This window comes from Sus scrofa, chromosome 4, assembly GCF_054392235.1.
Source record: "Sus scrofa isolate SSC_HxYL_T2T_F1_AM1 chromosome 4, Sscrofa_HxYL_maternal_Yorkshire_Landrace_v2.0, whole genome shotgun sequence".
NCBI lineage: Eukaryota > Metazoa > Chordata > Mammalia > Artiodactyla > Suidae > Sus > Sus scrofa.
The window spans coordinates 9954995-9978768 of record NC_139386.1 but is presented as its reverse complement, the minus strand read 5'-3'; the positions used below and the strand labels follow the sequence as shown (position 1 = coordinate 9978768).

The 23774-nt window shown below is 47.0% G+C and overlaps 1 long non-coding RNA gene across 4 annotated transcripts in view; it reads left to right on the top strand.

The window, feature by feature from the left end:
* Window positions 1–23774, top strand: part of LOC102163032 (uncharacterized) — a 187436-nt gene that overhangs the window by 144261 nt on the left and 19401 nt on the right. The window contains exons 9-11 of one of the 4 annotated variants that reach the window (XR_014843345.1): window positions 9430–9621; window positions 10520–10688; window positions 23177–23266. This is a non-coding gene — a long non-coding RNA (uncharacterized LOC102163032). Of the gene's footprint in view, window positions 1–5151; window positions 5331–7382; window positions 7518–9429; window positions 9622–10519; window positions 10689–23176; window positions 23267–23774 lie in introns of those variants that run through there. The other 3 variants (XR_014843346.1, XR_014843344.1, XR_002343073.2) reach the window with 3 other exon arrangements.

Sequence of the window (23774 nt, the reverse complement as noted above, 5' to 3'; positions counted from 1 at the left end):
TGATTTGCCTTGTGCAATTGCATTGGCTACTAGTCCCAGGACACTGTTGAACAGGAGAGGAGACACTGAACACTTTCTCCTTATTCCTGCCCTTAGTGGAAAAGCCCCTATTGTTTTCCCACTAAGGAAGATTCTGCTAAGAAAGTATTCAACAATTCTTATTTTCTTAAGTGGTTAAACTTAAAATGCAGATTGAATTGTGATACTTTTTAAGCATCACTGGAGATAATCACATTTTCCCTTTGATCTATTAATTTTTTGGACTATATTAATATAATTGTTATTATGAAATCAAAGGCATTTCTGGCATAAATGCCATTTGGTCATTTGTCTTCATTTATGAAGAAAATTTATTTTGGGCGGGGGTCATGGAGACTGAGTCTTAGAATTTTTTATTTTATTTTTTACATTAAAATTTTTTTTCTTTTATTTTTTACATTTTACATTTAAAAATTAAAATTTTTTTTTAGATTTTTATTTTTCTATTATAGTTGATTTACAATGTTCTGTTAATTTCTGCTGTACAGCAAAGTGACCCAGTCCTGAGTATGAGAATTTTGATTGGCTGTTATTTTATTTTATTTTATTTTATTTTATTTTATTTTATTTTATTTTTTTGGCTTTTTAGGGCCACACTCATGGCATATGGAGGTTCGCAGGCTAGGGGTCCAATCGGAGCTGTAGCTGCGGGCCTACACCACAGCCACAGCAATGCTAGATCCGAGCCATGTCTGCAACCTATACCACAGCTCACGGCAACGCCGGATCCTTAACCCACTGAGCAAGGCCAGGGATCGAACCTGCAACCTCATGGTTCCCAGTCAGATTCATTTCTGCTGTGCCATGACAGGAACTCCAGATTGGCTGTTATTTTATTTCGGCACTTTAGAGACTATTTCCTTAACTTGCTTCTGTAATTTCTGTTGAAAAGTCAGCTATCAAATTTATCTATTCCTTTGAAGATAAGGTATCTTTTTTCTCTGGATGCTTTTAAGACTTTTCCTTTTCTTTTGGTTTTTAGGAGTTGCACTATGATATACTTAGATGTAGACTTCTTTATATTTATCCCATGTGTGGGTTAAAGAGCTTCTTTATTCTCTGGCTTGATATCATCCAATAGTTTTAGAAACTTTTCAGTCAATATCTCTTCAGAGATTTGTTTTGCTTCTCTCTCTTCTCATTTTTGGGATTTCAGTGACACATATACTAGATGTTTTCAATATGTCCCAAATGCCTCTTAGGATCTTTTCTGTATTTTCCATTGTAAATTTTGTGTGTGTTCTTTAATTTGAATATTTTTAGTGACTCTGAGGCACAAATCTGTACTTTAGTTGTTTCTAATCTGCTATTAAAGCCGTTTACTGTATTCTCACTTTTATTTAACTCTTTAAAAAATTTCTAGAATTCCCTCTTAATGCTTTTAGAAAGAGAATTAAATTTCCTGATAGTCCATTCCACCTTTCTATCTAGTTCCTTGAATAGATAACTTTAATCTTGATGATAGTAAAGCCTGATAACCCCAATAACCTGTGGATAACCTGGAGATTCACTTGTGTCCCTCGACCCCTGTCTTGGTTTTTGTTCTTTCTTTTTCCTATTTGCTGGCATGCCTGTACAGTTTAGATTGAATATCAGATATCATGTATAAAAAATGTGAAGGCTCTTGGTGAAATGGTCCTTCTCCAGACAGGTTTTAATTTTCTTTTGGCAGATAAGTATGAGCACATTATCTTATTCCATGTGACACTGGGTTTTGGGCTGTCGGGGATGGTCTATTTTAGGTTTGCTCTTTTATTTTAATTGAAATAGAGTTGACATACAATATTATGTTAGTTTCAGGTGTACTACCTAAGGATTTGACATTTGCATGTATTATGAAATGATCATGATACGTTTAGTGACCACCAGACCCCATACCCAGTTATTACAATGTTGGTGACCATAATGCTTATGCTGTGTATTATATGCCTTCACATTTATTGTGTAACTAGATGTTTGTACTTCTTTTTTTTCCTCTTTTTAAAAAATTGTAGTTAATTTACAGTGTTGTGCCAGTTTCCTCTGTATAGCAAATTGGATGTTTGCACTTTTTAATCCTTTATACCTGTTTCACCCCAACCCCCTCCCTTCTGACAACCACACATCTATTCTCTTTACCTCTGAGTCTGTTTTGTCTTGTTTTGTTTTTTAGATTCCACATATAAGTGAAATCATGTGTAGTTTTCTCTCTCTGACCGATTTTGCTTAACATAATACCCTCTAATCCATCTATGTTGTTAGCAATGGGAGGGTTTTGCACTATGGCTGAGTAATAGTCCATTTTGTGTGTGTACGTGTGTGTGTGTACATACTTGTTTATCAATGGACCCTTAGATTGCTTCCATTTTTTTTTTTTTTTTTTGTCTTTTGTTGTTGTTGTTGCTATTTCTTGGGCCACTCCCGCGGTATATGGAGGTTCCCAGGCTAGGGGTTGAATCGGAGCTGTAGCCACCAGCCTACGCCAGAGCCACAGCAACGCGGGATCCGAGCCGCGTCTGCAACCTACACCACAGCTCACGGCAACGCCGGATCGTTAACCCACTGAGCAAGGGCAGGGACCGAACCCGCAACCTCATGGTTCCTAGTCGGATTCATTAACCACTGTGCCACGACGGGAGCTCCCCTCCATATCTTGACTATTATAAATAATACTGCAATGAACATTGGGGTGCATTTATCTTTTCAAATTAGTGTTTTTGTTTTCTTTGGGTAAATTCTCAGACGTGGAATTGCTGGATCATGTGGCAGTTCTATTTTTAATTTTTTGAGGACCATCCATACTGTTTTCCATAATGGCTCCACCAATTTACAGTCCCACCAACAGCACACAAGGGGTTCCTTCTCTCCACATCCTCACCAACACTTATCTCTTGTCTTCTTGAGGGAAGCCATTCTAGCAGGTGTGAGGCAGTGTCTCATTGTGGTTTTAATTTGCATTTCTCTGATGATTAGTGATGTTGAACATCTTTCAAGTGAATTGCTTTGATTTTTGAAACAAGTGCGCTATAAACTCTAAAGCTGTCTCCACTAATTATTGTTACTGTTAGGCAGTGAATACAAAAGATGTCATGTAGTCATAGCTACTGAATCATAGCGGCTTTGAACTCCCTCTTGCATTGTTGCTCCATGAAGCCCAGTTCATAGCACTTGTCAAAACACCTCACAGATAGTAGACACTCAGGAATGTTTAATTAACTAATCTGAAGGGATGCAATTAGACACCTTTATTTTGCAGGTGGGAGAGAGGTCCAGAAATTAACCTTTTCAGTCACCTTGGGGCATCCCCCCCCCTTTTTTTTTTCTTTTTCTGAAACCTCTCCCATCCAGAGACCTCTATCAGAGCACTGGGGTGAGGCCTTTTGATTTTTAATCGCATGTGCCCAGGTGGGGAGATGAGGAGGAGGGAGAAATGGCAGAAGCTATTGTAGTTGGCTTTCCAGGGTCAGAGCAGAATCTTTGGAGGGCTGAGAACTTGATTCTATCAGTTCATTCAGGTGGACCCAGTCACAGCACCTGCCCATGCCACCTGAGCTGACAAGAGCTTGATGGATGGACCAACATGCCAAGTTAATTCCTCTGTGATATTTACATGCCTGGGTACCAGAACACAGAGTGTCCACGGAGCACTTCCTTCTGGGAGAAATGTCACCTGCAGAGACCAGACCTCTGGTCAGCAGGATGCTTTAGAATCAAACATAGAGAGATTCTATACAAAATCTGTGTGCACCAGGACTTTGGGAAATGTGTTTATCTTCCTGCTTTAGAGACATTTTTGTTCATTTGTTCATGTCTTTATTCATTTTCTATCTGTTGAGCCTACCCTGTGTTAGGAACTGGGACTATCAGGATGAATATCTTTCCATCTCTGTCCTTACGCGGGTTTCAGTCTAGTGGGGAGATGGATAAAGAGGAAGATAGCACATTTGGATCCCCTTGATCCTAAGATGCTGCAGAACTTCGGATGCACTGTAATTCGGTTACGTTTATGAGGACGAAAGAAACACTGTATTAAATGTACAAGTGCTTTTAAGGGGCATCTCAATTTCAGAAACATTTCAATAGGCAGGAATATGTGCCTCTTAGCACTGGGATCACCAGGGTCTCAGCACATGGTGTGTGCTGAGGAGGAAGTAAGAGCCCCCTTCAGGAAGACAGGAGGGGACCCCCGTTGGCCCCCCGGGGATGATGTCACGGGGGACTGCGTACATTTGTGCCTCTGTGATCTTGGTCTGGGGACCTGGGATTCTCATCGGGAAGCGGAGCTTTCTTGCTGAGGGGTTGGGGGAACACGGACAAACACTTCCGCCCCGTGGCTGTGGTCTAACCTCCAGAATCTAACTTGGGAAACAAGCCAGGGCCTGATTTAAAGGGTCACTTCAGCGTGTTGCGAGGCAGACCAGGCAGCTCTCTGTGTAAGCGCTTGAGTCTCTACCCCGACACTAGACACTCGCTCTGGGAGTTGCAGCAAGTGAAAGGAGGACCAGGATGACGACCCCACATGGGGCTGGGGGTGGGGACTGTGAGAGAAGCAGGTAGCATCTTGTCTGCCACCCCTTGCCATATGCTTACCACCGGGTTCACTTCCCTTATTAGTGTAGGTGGTCTCCCCCGCCCCCCAAAGCTACCAGAACATTTTCCTTGCTCTTCTTGGAGTTACCTGCAGTGCTTTGGAGGCAGGGCATGGGTCCCCGTGAAGTGCACCACGTTGAAAGCCCTGTGTCTGAGTCTGCCCCTCGCCACCACCCTCCACGTGCTGTCAGCCACGCTGGCTCAGCAGGAAGAGAAGAGGAGCTGGGTTGTTCTGAATGACTCAGCCTGAAGTCGAGGCCAGTGGAGATGGTGATTTGACCGAGAGCCTCTTTCTTCGGCGCTCCTGGGAGTGCAGCTGCTGTACCCTCTTGGAAAGGCAGCAGTCAAAGCATCTTAGAATCCTTGGGAGGACCCCCGTTCAGACCTCCATTCCTGGAAGGGAGCCGGCCAGAAAGTTGCCAGTGGTTTGGATGAGAAGTCCTTGCTCATAAAGGCAGCCCCCGCCATGGCTTCATCGGGTTTCTGATTGGAGTCTCTCAAGGCTGCACTTAACATTCCTCACTGGAGCTTGGGGTTTATTTTAGTCAGTTCTGGCTGCGCTAATAGCATTCCATAGACTGGGTGGCTTACAAACAACAGAAATGTATGCTCATAGTTCTGGAGGCTGGGAAGTCCAAGATCAAGGTGCCAGCAGATTCGGTGTCTGGTGAGACTCCTCTTCCTGGTTCGTAGATGCCATGTTCCTGCTGTGTCCTCACAGGGTGAGAGGGGCGAGGGACGTCTCCGGGTCTCTTTGATGAGGGCACTAATCCTGCTCATGAGAGCACCAGGCTTATTACCTCCTAAAGGCTCTACCTCCAAATACCATACCACTGGGGATTAAGATTGCAATGTGAATTTTTTTTGGGGGGGGGGGCTACTGCAGAATCCCCTTCCAAGATCATGAGGTTGTTGGCTGAATGCAGTTCCTTGCAGTTATAGGGCTGAGGTCCCTGCGTTCCCGCTGGCTGTCAGCCTGGGACTGATTGCAGGTCCTAGAAGCTATTGCAGGTCCTATACGTGGTCAGCTCATTTCTCCAGGGCCAGCAGGGGAACTTCTTGATCAAGTCTGCTAAGAAGGAATCTTATATAATGTAATGTAATCACAGAGTGACTATTCTACTACCCTTGCCATATTTTATTGGCTCTATGCATCCCGGATTCCCCCTGCTTTCAAGAAGAGGGGGTGGTACTAGGACATGACTGAGGATCGCTTTCATGTGTGTGTCTGCTGCATGGATATGGGATTAAAGTTTACATTTTTTAAAATAAGATAGTCATTGATATATCATATTCCAAAATAAAGTCTGTTGGGTAGAGCTGAATTTTAAACATCAGAGTTAATCAGTTATTTAAAATTTTTATTTTATTTTATTTTAGGGCCGCACCTGCAAAATATGGAATTTCCCAGGCTAGGGGTCAAATCTGAGCCGCATCTGCAACTTACATTGCAGCGTATGGCAATGTTGGATCCTTAACCCACTGAGCGAGGCCAGGGATTCAGCCTGTATCCTCATGGACACTAGTCAGGTTCTTAACCCACTGAGCCTCAATGGGAACTCCCAGAGTTGACCCATTTTAATTTCAGTGGGGCCAAGTAGCTGTCAAGGTCGATGTCATAGAAGATATGTCACAGAGACAGATATAGATAGAAAAGTCATAATCTAACATGCATGTCACAGATCTAAGATACCAGCGTTCAGAACACGTGAGAGCTGGAATTGATGGGCAAGTAGAAGAGGACATGGCGGCGCATGGACAGTTCTCTCAAATAGCCGTTTGGGCTCCTGGCTGTATCAGTTATCCACTGATGCACAGCACACTCCCCCACACTTTGTGACTGAGAGTAAACACAAATTTACTATTGCCCATGAGCCTGCGCCTCAGCTGGATAGTTCTGGTTTCAGCAGCTCTCCTCATCTTCCTGCAGCCAGCTGACGTCGCTCAGCGGCTCTGCTTCAGGAGGTGGGCTGGCGTCCCTCAGTTTTCCTCCACGTGGTCACCCCTCCTCCAGCAGGCTTGCCTGGGCTGGTTCCCAGAGCAGTCACGGGGCTTTCAGGGGAGAGCCAAGGTGTGCAAGGGCTCTTGAGGTCCCAACTTGGAACAGGTAGCCCCTTGCTCTCCCCACAGGTCATTGGCCCAAACAAGTCACCAGGCGGGTCCAGATAAAAAGCACAGGGAAACAGGTCCCCTTCTTTTGATGGGAAGAGAGGTAAAGAGATGCTAGAAAGTGCACAGAGACGGGGAGGAGTGATGGACTGTGGTGGCTGTTTTTTTAAAAATAAATTTTGTTGGACTGTAGTTGACTTTTTTTTGGTGACTGTTTTTGCAGTTGACTGCATTGACTCATATACGCGTGTGTGGTTGCATTTGGCTGAAGAAAAGTTAGATAATTGAAAAAAATTAAGGTTATACAACACCTCATTGAATAAAGGTTAATTTGCTGAAAGTGTTACCGCACTTCTCCTACAGTCTTCTCTAAACCCCCGGGGCCAGTCTGGGAAGGGCAGTGAGATGTACGGGCAGGTTTAGGCCACCCAAGCTGGCGTGACCTTCTTTACTGGAAGCCTAATGAGGGATTAGCCTCCAGGATACAGGTGCTCATCAAAGTCTGGGGACTAGTGCAGGCTGGTGGGGAGAGGAGAAAATAACTTTTTTTTCCCTTCATTTTAAAAAGTCTTATTGACGTATAGTTGATTTACAGTGTTGTGATAATTTCTGCCGTGCAACAGAGTGGTTCTGTTATACATGCACACACACCCATTCTCTTTCAGATTCCTTTCCCACATAGATGATCACAGAATATTTGATAGAGGTGGAGAAAATCTGATAAGGAGTCAGCCAGTTGGGAAGGAAGAGCAGGAGATGACCCAGAGATTCAAACTCAGGGCTGGAAAATGGATAATTAGGTAAGATCACATTTGATTAGATTAAAGCCTGGATTTTTGTACATACCAGGCAACTACCGTGTCATTTCTCCTACGTGGGGCTTGTAGCATTTTGCTGTGCTGCTAAGGGTCCGGTGTGGTCCTAAAAGATAACTTGGTGTCTCAGTACTTTAAAAAGACGTGTGCCTGACCCATAGTCAGCTCGCAACAATGATTGCCATTATGGTATTATTTGTATTTTTAGTTTAGCTACAGTTTTTCACATTGGATGTTTTTGGTTTTCACCCCTCTCTCTTTACCGAGATGCTCCATCCCCATAGGCACTGCTGTCAGTCAGGTGAGTGGGAATCCAGCTTGAGGGAACAGCTGGGAGAGGGTGGAACGGAGGTGGTGGAGTAAGACACAATCTGTATCCTTCCTAAAAATGGCTCTCGAGGGAGAAAATTACTAATCATTGCCATTCTTCTGCATCTGGTGTTAATTATTGCAGGTAAAGGACACTATAAAGGGAGTGCTAAGGTCTTAATTTAGAGTGTTTGGGTGTGGGGAGGGTTGGAGTTATTCATTTTATTAGTCACTAATCAAGGCATTGAAAAGAACAAAAGTTTGGATGTTGAAGGAAATAGCTAAACTGGGTTATGAGGCTTTTCTTCTGAATACCCTTGCCCTGTGTTTGGCAACAGGTGGGCCCTGCAGGTTTTATAGGTGTTTGGCATACCTTAATATGAGAGAGGAATGAGGGTGGGTAATGAGGATGAACTTCACACTTACATGGACTATTGCAGTAGCCTTCTGATTTGTCTCCTGCTTCCTCTTCATTCCCCTCCAACCCTTTCTACATATGGTAGCCAGATTGGTTGTCTCAAAATCAGATGCTGACATTTCATCCAAAGCAAATTTCCATTACATTGGGTAAAATCTCCATCCTTACTTAGGACTTCAGAGCTTGGGCTTGTGTACTCATATCTCCAAATGCATCACTTGTCTCTTCTTGGTTGACCAAGCACCCACCATATGGGTCTCCTTAAAAGGAGAACGTATGCCTGGTTATCTACTTCATGCAGAAAAGGAGGTGGCACAGTTTTGTCCTGCTTTCGTCTATATCCAACAAAACTTTCATTCAAAAAGATACATGCACCTCCATATTCATTGCAGCACTATTCACAATAGCCAAGACATGGAACCACTTAAATGTCCATCCACAGATCAATGGATTAAGAAGATGTGGTACAGATACACAAGGGAACACTACTCAGCCATAAAAAGGACAAAATAATGCCATTTACAGAAACATGGCTGCAACTAGAGATTCTCATCCTAAGTGAAGTAAGTCAGAAAGAGAAAAACGAATGCCGTATGATATCACTTATATCTGGAGTCTAAAATATGGCACAAATGATCCTATCTATAAAACAGGAACAGAGCACAGATATGGAGAGAAGACTTGTGGTTCCCAGGCTGGGGGTCGAATCGGAGCTGCAGCTGCAGCTGCTGGCCTACGCTACAGCAACACAGGAGGCAAGCCATGTCTGTGACCTACACCACAGCTCACGCAGTGCCAGATCCTTAACCCACTGAGCGAGGCCGGGAGTCAAACCCACATCCTCATGGATACCAGTTGAGTTCGTTAGCACTAAGCCACAATGGTACAACTTTCTGAAGTTCTGTTCACTGACAGGTTGACTGCCCTGGAAAAGATAGTTACCATCTTAACTGGCAAGGAGTCTGAACCATGTTCACCATGCCCTTTCCAGGCTGTGGCTACTGCACCTGCTGTTGCTCATCAGAATTGGATAGGGAGTATTAACAGAGGTCCAGTGGGTCAGTTGAATGCCAGTTTTTCCTGCCTCCATCGTGTAACAACAGCCCTGTGTCCTCCTGTAACGAGGACCAGTCATCTCTACTAGTAAGTGGGTCCTTTCCTTGCCCACAGGCTCGGCCTGAGAAATCTGAAGAGACCATCATTCATAATGGTGGAGGTGACACATTAAATGTCAGAGGGACACCCACTCCATCCCTTGGTGAAAGCATTTCCCCTCTGGCAATCAGGATTTCTAAACACATCGGGCCCAGAACTGCAGGCATGGGGAGGAGAAATCCCCCAAGTGGATCCCTGGGAGTGATGGTAAGTGTGACTGTTCCTACTTACACCCCACGTCTCCCATTCCTGGACCCACGTGTCCTGTCTACTGGGGACACAGGACCAGGTTATCATCATTGACCGAGGGCGCATCCTGGCAGGTGCAAATGACCTGTCAGAAGGACAAAGGAAGTACCAGTTTGGGGAAATAGCAAGGCTCACAAGGTATTTTCCCCTTGTCTTTCCAGCAGGTCATGTGACTACGCTGTAAGGCTGCCGATTCCGAGCAGGGTGTTATGGGAAATAGCAGCTCCCACGGCTGTGTGCTCACTGGCGCCGTGCCTTTGCTGTGAAGCAGGGCCCTGGTCCTACGCATGCCGTGCAGGATTTTATATAGTGAATCAGTTACTTTGTAATCTCTCAGATGGTGGTGCTGTCCTGCATCATATGGGTGAGAAAGACACATGTCCAGAGAGATGGGATTCTGTCCTAAGCATCGGTGTTGTACTGGCAAATAGGAGACACTTAGTATATCTTAGCTGTGCTAATACTTCCTCCATCACAGGTGACTGTCGAAATGATCCCCTGCCTTGGAGTAGGCAGGATGGATTGAATCTACCCGTCCTCTTTGCTGGGTGGCTATTAATACATTTTTCTGTTCAGATTTTCAAACAGACAATAGCAGATAATGTAATGGTGGAGTTGATGGTTTAAAATTTCCCACCGTATTTCCAACAAACAAACAGAGTGCTCCTGCCTGCAAAGGGGCCCGCGTTAGGATTTGCTTCCCTTTGTCTTGTCCAGAGGGCAAACGATGGGCTGGGGCCTGAAATGGCTGATGGGGAATGATTTAAAGATAAAATCTTACAAAGGGAATATATGGTTGTTAAATTAATTTAAATACTTCAGGATCCATAAATCCTTTTTTTTTTTTGCTTTTTAGGGGCCGCACCCATGGCATATGGAAGTTCCCAGGCTAGGGATCGAATCGGAGCTACAGCTGCTGTGGGATCTGAGCCATGTCTGTGACCTACACCACAGCTCATGGCAACACCGGATTATTAAGCCACTGACAAGGCCAGGGATCGAACCCTCATCCTCATGGATCTTAGGTTTGTTACCGCTGAGCCAAGATGGGAACTCCCTGGGATCCATAAATTCTTATTCAGAGTCCAAACTATTTGGAAAACATATGAACATCCATGAAAATTTCTTGAGTATTTTTTGTATGTGTTCAACTTTGAACATGGTTGAGAGAAGAACTCACAAGGAAAGGGTCAGTGACTGGAGAGGATGGAGCCAGAGTCTCCTGTTGAACTTTTAGCTTTTATTGGCCCCATGGAATGAAGAATATTGATTGTGCCTAAGAATAAAGCAGGTTAGATCAATGCCTTGTCAGCCCTGAACTTGAGTGTTGTGGGAAGTAAAGAAATTATTTGTCTTCTGTCATTTTCATAGCACCTTCTTCTCCACTGTCTGCCTTTTCTTGACCGCAAGCTGACTCTGTTGTTGTCATTGTCAGCGTCAGCTCTCATGTTGGGCTGTCATGGTTTTAGCCCATCCTGTAGAATCAGGGGCTTCTGGGGCTGAAGGGGGTGTCTTAGCCAGCACTCCTAATTTTGCAGTTAGGGAAATGGGGCCTCAGAGAGGTTAGATGCTGGCCCAAATCTTAGGGGTGCGTCAGCAAAGGAACTGGGATTCAGAATAGGACTCTGGTCTCATCTGGTCATGCCCTGCTGCCCACTGGGGCTCTCCCAAGGGTTCACCACCCCTGCTTGCACCCAATCAGGAGCTAAAGGGAATCTGTAGGGACAGAGGGCACACCCTGGGTCCCCAATGCCCTATGTAATGTTGGTCACCCCAAACACAGATGGGAACAAAAGCATATACCCCAGAAATGCACTATGGTGTTAAGGAGCATTTATCCGCTCTGCCCTCTCTTGCTTGCTTTCTGTTTTGGATAATGAAAAAATAGGTGCTTTAGCAATAACTAAATGCAACAGGCGATAACTGATTCACTATTGGGTTGAACAAAAGATCGAAGAGAAAACCCTAGTTTTAAGACATTTCTGAGACAATTAGGGAAACTCAATTGTGGACTGAATATTAGCTAACACCACGTCCATGTGGAATTTCCTGAGCACGTGAATTGTATTGGGATTATGCCGCAGATCTTGGGATTTAGAAGGACTTAGGGGTCAAGGATGATGACATCAGATGTGACCAAGAGCTACTCATTGGTAAACCTAGCAGTTTTAGGTGCTCATTGTATTATTATTTTGATTTTTTTTCTGTGCAATTGAATTTTCTTTCATGAAAAATTGAAAAAAAAAACCCACTTTTTATAGTTATCACAAAAGTAAAACTTTTTTATTGTGGAAAATAAAAAACTTGGTGAAGAACAATGAAGACTATAAATATATAATCTACCACCTAAAGCACTGGTTTTCAAAAATTTAAACTGCTCTTCCCAGGTAGAAATAGATCATCCATTGTGATCCTATAATACTCACATGGGGTATAGGTACATTTGTGACTTAAAACTTTCACGAGTCCTTCCCACATTCACTGCCTTTTAATACTTCCATTCAGTTTCTTTAAAAAAATGCGTACCTGGAGTTCCCGTCGTGGCGCAGTGGTTAGCGAATCCGACTAGGAACCATGAGGTTGCGGGTTCGGTCCTGCCCTTGCTCAGTGGGTTAAGGATCCGGCATTGCCCTGAGCTGTGGTGTAGGTTGCAGGCGCGGCTCGGATCCCGCGTTGCTGTGGCTCTGGCGTAGGCCGGTGGCTACAGCTCCGATTCGACCCCTAGCCTGGGAACCTCCATGTGCCGCGGAAGCGGCCCAAGAAATAGCAACAACAACAACAACGACAAAAAAAAAAAAAAAAAAAAAAAATGCGTACCTGACTTACGAACCCACCAGGCGTGGATAGTTTAAAACACGTGGCCTTGGAGAAATTGCTGTTGGATGCCAGGATCCTGGACCCAGGTTAACCCCCACAATCTTCCACTGCTGTCCTGTTATCCAAGGTCTTCCTGGGCACCCCAGGATCATGTGGGACAGGGACCCAGACTGCTTTTCAGAATCTTGGGGTGCTTTCTTGACTTCGTGATGCCCAGAGGCACAGCATCTCCAGGTGGGCTTGGCTCCCCTCCAGCGAATCAACCTTCACAGAATACCCCAGAAACGAAGGGCCCTCTAGGTGGCAACATCTTCTCTTCCCTCCCCTTCTGCCAGTGTCGCCCAAACAACCCACATCTCCTTATAGGTCGATGGCCCCTTGGCAGGAGACACCATAGATGCCATAACCCACTCTTTAGTTTAGAGGCGGTTGCTTCCCTGGATCTAATCTGGTGATTTCCAAAGGACTTGGACCTTCAGAACTTGAAAGCTGGGTCTAGGTGGTTCTCATTTCTTGGTGCACTGGTACTGCTCAGGGCTGTGCAATACCCTTGAAATATCTAACATTGTTAAGAAGTGGTAGAACATCAATGTGACATCAGTGCTACATGACAAGCATGAGAAGGAAGACTAAGCCCAGCCCTAAATATTTAACTATAGCCCAAGCACGGAGGGGATTGCTTCCTTCCTTCCCCACTTTTTCTTTCCTGCTTCCTTCCTTCCCTCCCTCCGTCCTTTCCTTCTGAAAATAGCTTTGGATCTTTTTTTTTTTTTTTTTTTTTTTTTTGGTCTCTCTGTCTTTTCTAGGGCTATACCCATGGCATATGGAAGTTCCCAGGCTAGGGATCTAATTGGAGCTGTAGCCGCCAGCCTACACCAGAGCCACAGCAACGCCAGATCTGAGCCACATCTGTGACCTACACCACAGCTCACAACAATGCCGGATCCTTAACCCACTGAGCAAGGCCAGGGATCAAACCTGCAACCTCATGGTTCCTAGTTGGATTCATTAACGGCCGAGCCATGACAGGAACTCCGAAAATAGCTTTGCATCTTGCTCTTCGCTTATGGTGGCACTAAATCCATTTTATTTTAATTACCTGCCCTTTCTGCTAATGTTTAGGTTGGGGAGGGTAAGGGCTGTGTGAATTTTTAGCCCCCTCTGTATTCTTAAAACTTAGCACTGAGTCAACAGTTATTTGTTAAATGAATGAATGAATGAATGGATGACTCTTGGGTGTACTGGCGCAGCTCCAAGGATCCATAAAGAAACACAGGCCGTCTGGGGGCTTTCCAAGCACTGACCCATAAACTAAAGTGGAGAGAAGGGCAAAGTCAACATTCTTGGCCTGAAGACCTTCAAGCCAACGCTCAGGGCAGTTCATTCCCACCTCATTGGTGGGCCCTCTGATGTTTGCTCGACAGTAGCTTTGATGGACACCAAACCCTCAAAAGTAAACACTGGCCGTGGTTCTAGCTTTCTCTGTCACATGTTGACTCTACTCCGAACTCTGGACTTTAACAGACAAGACATGAATTGGTTGATGCTATGGAATAAACTGTATACTGGCTGCTAATTGATGGTTAAAGCAAAAGCACACACACACACACACACACACACACACACACACACACACACACACACACACACAGAGCCCGAGGGTGGGGTGGCAGGCAGGGGACAACTTAGACAACTGCGGTGGCATTGAATTTCCCAGCAGTGCCTGTGCAATGAGGAGTCTACAGACCGTGACCAGGCAGGATGTGCAGCAGGACTATGCAGCTGCTAGGGGTTGAGGACAGAGTCGGCCTGCAGAGAGCCAGCACTGAGGCAGGGAGACCTCCCTCCAGAGGCGAATCTGGGCAAGGAATGAAACAGCCGTCAGAGGCTTAAGGGGATGGTGGCCACTGGGATGGAGAAAGGAGGACATAGCCAGACAGAGTTAGTGGTAATGGGAGGACCTGGGGAGTTTGGAGGTCGGGAGTCCCGACCAGTGTGGTTTGTGGGTGATGCTCTATCAGCGTTGCTGCCTGGGCGCTGGGTGCAGTGGGGGGCAAGGTTAGGAGTCATTACGCTGACTGAACAGGGGGCTGACTGAAGGACAGGGCCATGGGAACAGGAGGAGGCAGCCAGACTGGGAGAACCTGGAGGAGCCCAGGCGGCCAGTGGCCTTAAAGAGCAGGGGAAAAGAGCTTTAGAGCATCAGGAGGCCCGAGGCTGTCCCATCTGGAAAGGGGGACTGGAGGGAGCAAAGGCAACCAGCTTCATGGCCAGCACAATGCCCACCCAGGGAGGTGTTAGAAAATACTGACAGTGGAATGAGCAGCCTATAGATAGACTTGGGAATGTACAACTTGAAATTCCCATTTTGCAGATGATCAGAGATGCTTAGGTTTTACTGAAGGTCACACAGCAGACAGTGGGAGGGCCGAAACTCAAACTCAGGGTTCTCAGTCTGGGCCCAGGCTCTGCCCTTTCAGCACACACTGCTGTCTTAACATTTATCATCTGCAGAGTTCCCATTGTGGCTTAGTGGAAATGAATCTGACTAGTATCTATGAGGAGGCGGGTTCGATCTCTGGCCTTACTCAGTGGGTTAAGGATCCAGGGTTGCTGTGAGCTATGGTGTATATGGCTTGGATCTGCGTTGCTGTGGCTGTGGTGTAGGCCAGCAGCTACAACTCTATTTTGACCTCTAGCCTGGGAATCTCCACATGCCCCGGGTGTGGCCCTAAAAAGACAAAAAAACAAAACAACAAAAAACAGATTTGTCATCTGGTGCCTGGACTCAGAGCCAAACTCTTGTCCCTCTGACAGAGGATGCGAGGGCAGGAGGCTGCTATGCAAAGGTGTTTTCAATCCAGATCCTACTTTTCCTCTTAAGCCCTGTGGTCTGGGCAAATATTTACCTCTAATCTTGTCATCTGCTGTCACTCCTAGGGGAGCGATACAGCCTTTATGCAGCTGCATCTGAGGCAGCCAGCTAGACTGGAAGCTCGGTACGGGCAGAGTCTCTTGCCTGCTTTGGCCACTGCTCAGTGTCCAGCACTGGTGCCCAGCACAGTGCCTGGTGACACTGGAGTCAACTTTTTGAGCGACTGAGGCACCCCACACTTTGAGATGTTTTTCCCAAATGTGACCACAAGATGGCAGCAAAGGAAAGCGGGTCCCAAAGGCAAGGCTGTTGGGGTTCTCCGGGGTCCTACACACTTCCAGACACCCCGTCTCCCTCTGTTAGGAAATGGGGGGTTCTCACTGCTTCCTGAGCTTCCCTGACCTGTGGGCCAGGCAAATCCTAATTACCTGTCCTCTTTGGAGTGGCCCACTGCTGCTCATTTTGAGGGATGCTTCCTGACTGTGAAGACTCTCACAAAGAAAGATCTTGGATCAGATCTTGAGTCTTCAGTGGTACCACGGGGCATTGGGGGTGGGGATGAGGAGTCAGGGTCGGGTGTGGGTTAGATGCCCGGATTGGGACTATCTAAAGTATCATCACCTGTCGCTTCGACAGTTGACTAGGAGTCTACCCCATCCTGTCACTTTGAGACAGGTGTGTTACATGTCTTGTCTATTAAAGTCCAGAGTTTGGAGGAGAGTCAACATTGGGACAGAGAAAGCTGGAACCATGGCCAGTGTCAGGATTACGGCTGGCTCCTTCAGCTTTCAGCTCAAACGCTTCCTCCTCAGGGGTGACCCCCCCCCCATGGAAAGCAGCCCCTACTTTCTATCACACTCCTTCAGAGCACTTACAGCCCTCAGAAGTAATTTTATGTCTCTCTCTCTCTCTTTTTTTTTTTTGTCTTTCGTCCTTTTAGGGCCACACCCGCGGCATATGGAGGTTCCCAGGCTAGAGGGTCCAATTGGAGCTACAACTGCCAGCCTACACCACAGCCATAGCAACGTCAGATCTGAGCAGAGTCTGCGACCTACACCACGGCTCACGGCAACGTCAGATCCTTAACCCACTGAGGGAGGCCAGGGATCGAACCCGCAGCCTCATGGTTCCTAGTTGGATTCGCTTCCACTGTGCCACGACGGGAACGCCTCTGTCTCTCTTTTGTAAGCTGCTTTTGTCTGTCGGTGGTTCTCCACTCACCAGGATGTGTAGGACCGTGTCGGTGGTGATTCTGGAAGTGGAGCTGGGCCTGGCCTACAGCTGGGCACTCAGGCAAGAACGGATGCTCGTGGAGCAGATGGTCCCTGCTGCATAGCTGTCCCTCTTGCTTGTGACATCCTAGACCTTTTCCTGTAATGCGTGGATCACACAGTTATTCGGGGGTTTGTCTATTGTTCCGCTCCCCAGGGGTCTGCCGACTCCATGAGGGAAGGGTCACAGCCCAAGCTCGTGACCCTGTCCCTGGTTTCTTGCATGGTGCCTGCTGCTGACCAAAGCGCACTGGGGGGCTGAGTTGGGCAAGGAGACGCTGAAGCACACGTGGTGAAGGTCAGGTCTGGCACAGCCTACCTTTCTCATTCAGTTCAGGGCTGTTTCTGGTGCTGGGAGGCAGAGGGGCCCCTGCCCACCCACCTTCAAGGGAAACATCTCTGAACAAGCCTGCTCCCATCCCCGCTCAGCGCTAAGCAGGCTGGGCATGGTTCATGGTGGCTTTCTACCCAGGGTCACATTGACCCACTAGCCTCATGAGGGAGGGATGGCTAGTCCCTTCGTGGCAAACCCAGGCTCGGAGAGATGAAATAACTGTCCCGGGCATTGCCACTTAGAAGAGGTGGAGGCAGCCTTTGAACTTGGGACTCTACGCCTGTGAGTGCAGGTGACCTGAGAAGAAGGAGGTAAACAGAAGAATTTTGACTTCTGCTCAATCTCTCTCATCTCTTGGTTTCTTTCACTGTGTCTCTTAACCCCGCCTCCACCCTCTTATCTGCAAAGGGCTTCCAAAGAGGATTCAAATCATCTTGTCTTGCAGGCATTTTCATCAAGATCCCTGCACTCCCCGTAATTGGTAGTTACACGCGTACTTGAAATAGCCTTCTGCTGCTGCCTGCTCGCTTTCTGCCCGCTTGTTCTGGGCTGGGAAGAAGTGCTCACCAGCGCCCAGCCTTCTGCAGGCCTGGATTCTGCTGTAAACGCTCTAAAAAAGCAAGGGCCCTGCCCCAGGCTTTCCTGCTTCCTGCTGCTCCCCCTCCCCCTCCCCTCCAGGAGCTTAGACTTGGGTGGCAAATTCCGGCCTCCCTCCCTGCACTGGATTTGAGGCTAATGGCATTTCCTCTGCAGGCTTTGGAGGTGTGCCAAGAGGCCCCCATGCTGCTCTCCGCAGCCTGTCTGCCCTGCCCTCACAGCAACAAACAGAGAAAATAAATGAAAATGAGGCAGGCCAAGAGTAGATCTAATGAGCCAGCGAAGACTGGAATCCGGGACGGAGGTTGAGCTAAATGGGGCTGTGGGATCTTTAGGCAACAGAGAAAATCAACAGCTTGAGCAAAGCAAAGGGTAACAGCCACGGGGCCGTTTGGAAATCCAAGGTTTTAGCTAAAGGGGTGGTGGCTCTGGGTTCTGAAGGGTGATACCCACTGAGGATGCTAAGCCCAGGGTGGGCTGGGGTTGTCTCTACCCTCCCATCCTTGGTCCAGGATGCCCTCCCGGGAGACTTTTTGGGTCCATTTGCCATCTGGGCCACTGCAAGACTGTAGTGGATGGCGTGGACACACTGCCCCTTCTCCATCCTCTTCCAGAGGTCCAGGGGGAATGAATAAAGAGGTGAATAAAGGGGGGCCAGGGGCCAGGTCTGAATGGGCTGGATCCTCTGAGCAGGCAGGCCTGGGTCCTGCTCATTTATCTTCCTTCCTGTGTTTGTTTATAGTTTTGTTCCTTCCTTCCTTCATTCAAGACATGGTTTGAAGACCTCCTATGGCTCGCCATGCCATCAGCCATGGAGTTAGAAGCAAGAATGAAATGTCTCCTGATCTCAAGGAGTTCACATCTGATGGGAAAGCTTGAGGTGCCATCAGCTGATTATCTGGGTTCTGCCTTCTCTTCCTCCATGGACTCTATTATTATATGAGGCTTGGATGCTAGCGGCCCTGAAATTAGCTGATAGCAATAGGAGATACAGATCCCTTCTATTTCAACAAGAGGGCTCAAAACATTGCATTTTAAACCATTAATGTGAATTTTGATCTCATCTGTCATTAGCACATGGGGAAGTCACAGATAATCAGTAGTTTATTATAAAGTGTGGTGAAGTGTGAGCCTACTCTGGGGGTGTAGGAGAGGCAGGGTGCCAAGCCACAGTGTTCAGTAGGTGAGCTGGGGTGGGAAACACTGGTATCAATTATCAACCTGGTACCACTCACTCTCTCCTGAGGTCTCCTCTGCATCACAGAGAAGCCAGGAAATGCATCCTCGAACCCCCTTCCCCATGGAGTTCTGGGCTATAATTTTCCAAGGTGCAGCGGGGTGGAGAGATTTTAAGTTTATGCACGGAAAAATTTGTGACCACTAGGTGGCAGTAGCAGGCATAAATTCTGCTCCGGCAAAACGGGTGTTGATAGCTCTGCAATCCAGTTCACCCGGCTCCAAAGCCCACACGCTTAACCAGTGGACGACATGGTCTTGTTGGAGTCCGTGCATGGGGCTTCAAGTCAGAGAGCTGTTATGGAAGGAGAAACCAGCCCATTCACTGCAGGGTCCGAATCAGGGATAACTGTATAGTGTGTGTGTGTGTGTGTGTGTGTGTGTGTGTGTGTGGTGATAAGAGAGAATCAGGAGGAAGAAGGAGAAGGTGGAGGGGTGGTGGGAGAACTAGCTAGATGTGCCTGGGGCAAGTGAGAATTTGAGTTGCTCTCACCGTGGCAAAGAAGAGGAAGAGAAGAGCCTCTTTGCCGGGGGTCGGACCTGAAGCTCCTGGGACACCAGGTGGTGTTTGCCTTGGTGGGTACTTGATTTCCAAGTTCAGAAGAGAGGTCTGGGCTTACCATTTGGAATCATCAGCAGAGGCGGTGGTTTCTATCGTGGGAAGAAGTATGATGGACTGTGCGGTGGGCGACAGTAGCTTAGGAGGGAGGATTCAGAAAACTGCCCTAAGCAGTGGGCTTGCCCAGCCAGGAAGCAGCTACAAGGAGTGAATGAGGTGAGTATTCCGTGAAGAAGAGAGCGCTGGGCTGGGTCAGATACTCCAGAAAGGGCCAGCCTTACAACTGCATCTTTCCCCTGCTTCCAACCTACACACCCAGGTGTGCCATAGGCATCTCAGCTCTACCTTGTCGCCAAAGCACACGTGGGATCTTCCCCCATCTTGCACCTCCTAGAATCGTCTGTATCTCAACACCCTTCCTGATCCTCAGGCTTTAAAACCTGGGATCCTCCTGGCCTCTTCTCTTCCATATCTTGCATCTATTCCATCATCAAATATGGTGGGCTCAGAGCTAGGCATATCATGAGTCTAACTTCATCTTGCTACCCCCATGGGTACCAGCCTGGATGAAGCACGTTCATTTCTCACGGAGTAATGGCACCAGCTTCCCCACTCATCTCTCTGCTTCCACCCTTGTCTCCTATTGCTGTATCACAAGATGACGACATTACTTCAAAACTGTACATCTGAGAATGTGGTTTCTCTGCCCCAAGCCCTACAGAGGTCGCCCGTCTCACTCAGGGGAAAACCCTTAGTGCTGGGGGTTCAGCCAAGGGCTGGAGGATGTGGTAGTGTGAGCCAGTCTCTTAGTGGCCTGGATGCTGAGGATTTGTTTCAAATCTCAGTATCTGCCCAGTTGCTGCGTCTCCCCATCTGTGCATTAGTGAAAATAATTCATCAGTGCCGTACCGGTCATCTGAACAAAATGAGATATATTGTTTTGAACCAAGACGACACTTATCTCAGCAGGGACTTGATGAGGGTCAGGGAAGACGAGTCCCAGCTCGTTGCATTTTCTGTGGACCGTCCCGTCCGGGTCTCCCTGGCCATGCCTGCACACTGGTCAGAAACCTTCCTGTAGCCCCCAGGAGAGGGCACTCCCCTCAGAGACTGGTGCCCAAGGGAGGGTGTCTCAAAGGCTGATAACTTGGGCAACTTCGATAGTGTCTTTATTGGGGTTAGTGTGGTCCTTTTGCAGGACAGTTAACCGTTGCTCAAAAGGACCCCTGATTGGTTGATCACTGGGGGTTTGAGCCAATCTCATTCCAGCTCAGGGGGACCTCTGTGACCTCCTGGCTACAGGGCGGTCTTATTTACAACCAGCAAAGGGAAAGAGGTCAGAGCTGCTATAGGGAGTCAGAAGCACAAGAGCCAGGAAACCAGCTACTCAGCATCCCAGCTTTCATTCAACCGCTGGTTGGTGAATCTTGGCCAAAGATTTCCCCCTCTTTGGCTTTAGTTTTTTATCTGTAAAATCAAGGCTTTGGACCACATCTTTTCTTTAAGCCAGCTCTTTTTAGCTTTAACACCCACTTTTTACTTATTTATTTTTATTTTTAAAATTAAAACAAATTGTTGGCATATAGTTGACTTACAGTGTAGTGTTAGCTTCGGGTGCGCAGCGAAGTGAGTCAGTTATACATGCACATATATCTGTTCCCTTTCAGATCACTTTTCCAGCTAGGTCACCACAGAGCAGTGAGTAGATTTGCCTGTGCTGTACAGTAGGTCCCTGTTAGTCATCCATCCCGTATCTGGCTGTAACACTCTATTTTTTAGATAGGATTTTTATTAATTTCTATGAGTTTTGGTTTCCTAGAAAATTGGGAAAGTGTATCTCTTCCTGAGAGTTTTTATGACGATCAATTGCAGTCCTATTTGGAAATGGACTCTTCAAACTGTAAAGTACTCTGAAAATGTTAGTTGCCATTATCTTTATGGTCATGTCAGGATAGGGGCTTAGTGGATTACAAAAAGACCATGTTCAAAAATATTATTTCCAAACAGAAACAGATTGCATTTGAGTCACGCCGTCTGTCTTATCAAAGTTGAGGCAGATGCACAGGGTCACTCGGAATGGTCAGGATGCTTGCTCAAAGAATAGCGATTTTATCTTCCTGGGAGCGGGACAGGGTGGTGGCTGACACGCAATTACTAATTCAGAGAGGCACAGGGCGTCATTCTGCAGGGCATGCTGCCCTCTGGTAACTCATCAATAAAATACTGGGTTCAGTTGTGCAGAGTCCACAGCTAATCTGAGAGCAACATTCTCACTTGGAAATGCTGGTTGGCCTTGGGGCCAGAGTGTCAGAGCAGCCTGTGGGTCTGGAATAAAAATGCCATGGAAGGAGATAAGTTTTCAACACCCCTTCTTTTCCTGCATCCAAAGGACAACCCTGAAGTTGGGGCAGCAGTGGTTATTGTGGCCCTGGGAAAATTCTACCTGCGGAGGGCGGGGCTCATGCTTGCCCTGGTCTTGCTGGTTCCCTTCTGCAAGATGGCCGCCTCCAAGCCGGGAGTGTTCCAGACCCTCTGCCTCAGGGGGGAATCTCCAAGGGTCCAGTGAAACCACTAGCAGCCCTTGAAGTAGACCCCCATATTGGAGTTTTTCCTCATTAATCATTTTTCATTTTTTTTTTTTTTGTCTTTTTGCCTTTTCTAGGGCCGCTCCTGTGGCATATGGAGGTTCCCAGGCTAGGGGTCTAATCAGAGCTGTAGCCACCGGCCTACGCCAGAGCCACAGCAACTTGGGATCTGAGCCACGTCTGCAACCTATATCACAGCTCATGGCAACGCCAGATCCTTAACCCACTGAGCAAGGGCAGGGATCGAACTGGCAACCTCATGGTTCCTAGTCAGATTTGTTAACCACTGAGCCGTGATGGGAACTCCCTCATTTTTCATTCTTGAAGCAACACCTGCCCAGTAAAGAAAATTTTGCAAATATAGACAAGTAAAATGATGTCAAGGCAAGGAAAATTTGCAAATATCTACTAGGTTGATAAAATCACTGTGTCTGGAGTTCTTGTTGTGGCTCCGCAGGTTAAGAACCCAACTAGTATCCATGACGATGCAGGTTCAATCCCCGGCCCTGATCAGTGGGTTAAGGATCTGGTGTTGCCATGAGCGGTGGTGTAGTTTGCAGATGCTGCTCAGATCTGACATTGCTGTGGCTGTGGTGTAGGCTGGCAGCTGCAGCTCTGATTGGACCCTCTAGCCTGGGAACTTCCATAAGCCGCAGGTGCAGCCCTAAAACAATGACAATGGCAACAACAAAAAGAATACAAGAACACAGAGCTGTTGAGAAAGCCTTTCTACTGAGATTAAACTTCTGTGGACCAAGCCAGCTCCTCTTCTGTATTTCTCATTGCATTTCACCATGTTGGGGCACTGTTCCCTCTGCCAGAGTTTATACTTGACATTTCTCGGGCCAAACCTGAAAGGTCAGAGGGAAAAAGGTGAGGTTGGATGGATGAAAGGATTAGGAAGATGTGGTACATACATACAATGGAATGCTGCTCAGCCATAAAAAAGAACAAAATAGTGCCATTTGCATGAATGGAACTAGAGACTCTCATACTAAGTGGAGTAAGTCAGAAAGAGAAAGACAGACACCATAAGCTTCTCTTAAATGAACTGTTGTTAAGACTCAAGAATTTAGATAAATGCTTGGGACTTCAGGTTCGTCCATGACTTAAAGGGTCCGTCCCTCCAACACAGAACTTAGAAGAGCTTAGCATTTACAAACTTGGGTTTTGGGCTTAGGCTGATGTAGGTCTTATGGAAGAGACAGTGCTTCTGATTACATTTCATTTTCCTCTTAGTAACGAGCACAGGAAGAAAATCTACTCCCTAACTTCCCTGCAGTGAGGCGGGACCCGTGACTGAGTTCTGGTTGATGACAGAGCAATAAGGTGTGTGACTCCCGGGCCTGGTGCCCAAGACCCTCTGAATGGTCCCCCTTCCTTTCCCTCTCTCTTCTGCTGGGGTCGGAGAAGATCAAGCAGAGGACTCGGAGTCCTGGAAGGTTAAGTGCTGAAATCCTTGCCTGGAAAGCCCCTGCCACATGTCCAATAGGACAAGCCTGAAATAAGAGCTAAATCTCTTATTTTGTTTTAGCCACTCAGAGTAGGAGTTACCTGTTATAGTCGTCAGCTTTTACTGACCAGTATGATTCTTTTTCTTTTTTTGGCTCTTTTTTTTTTTTTTTTTTTTTTTTTTTAAGGGCCACACCTGTGGCATAGGGAAGTTCCCAGGCTAGGGGTCAAATCAGAGCTGTAGCTGCCGGCCTACACCACAGCCACAGCAACACCAGATCCGAGCCACGTCTGTGACCTACACCACAACTCATGGCAACGCCAGATCCTCAACCCACTGGGCAAGGCCAGGGATTGAACCCACATCCTCATGGATACTAGTTGG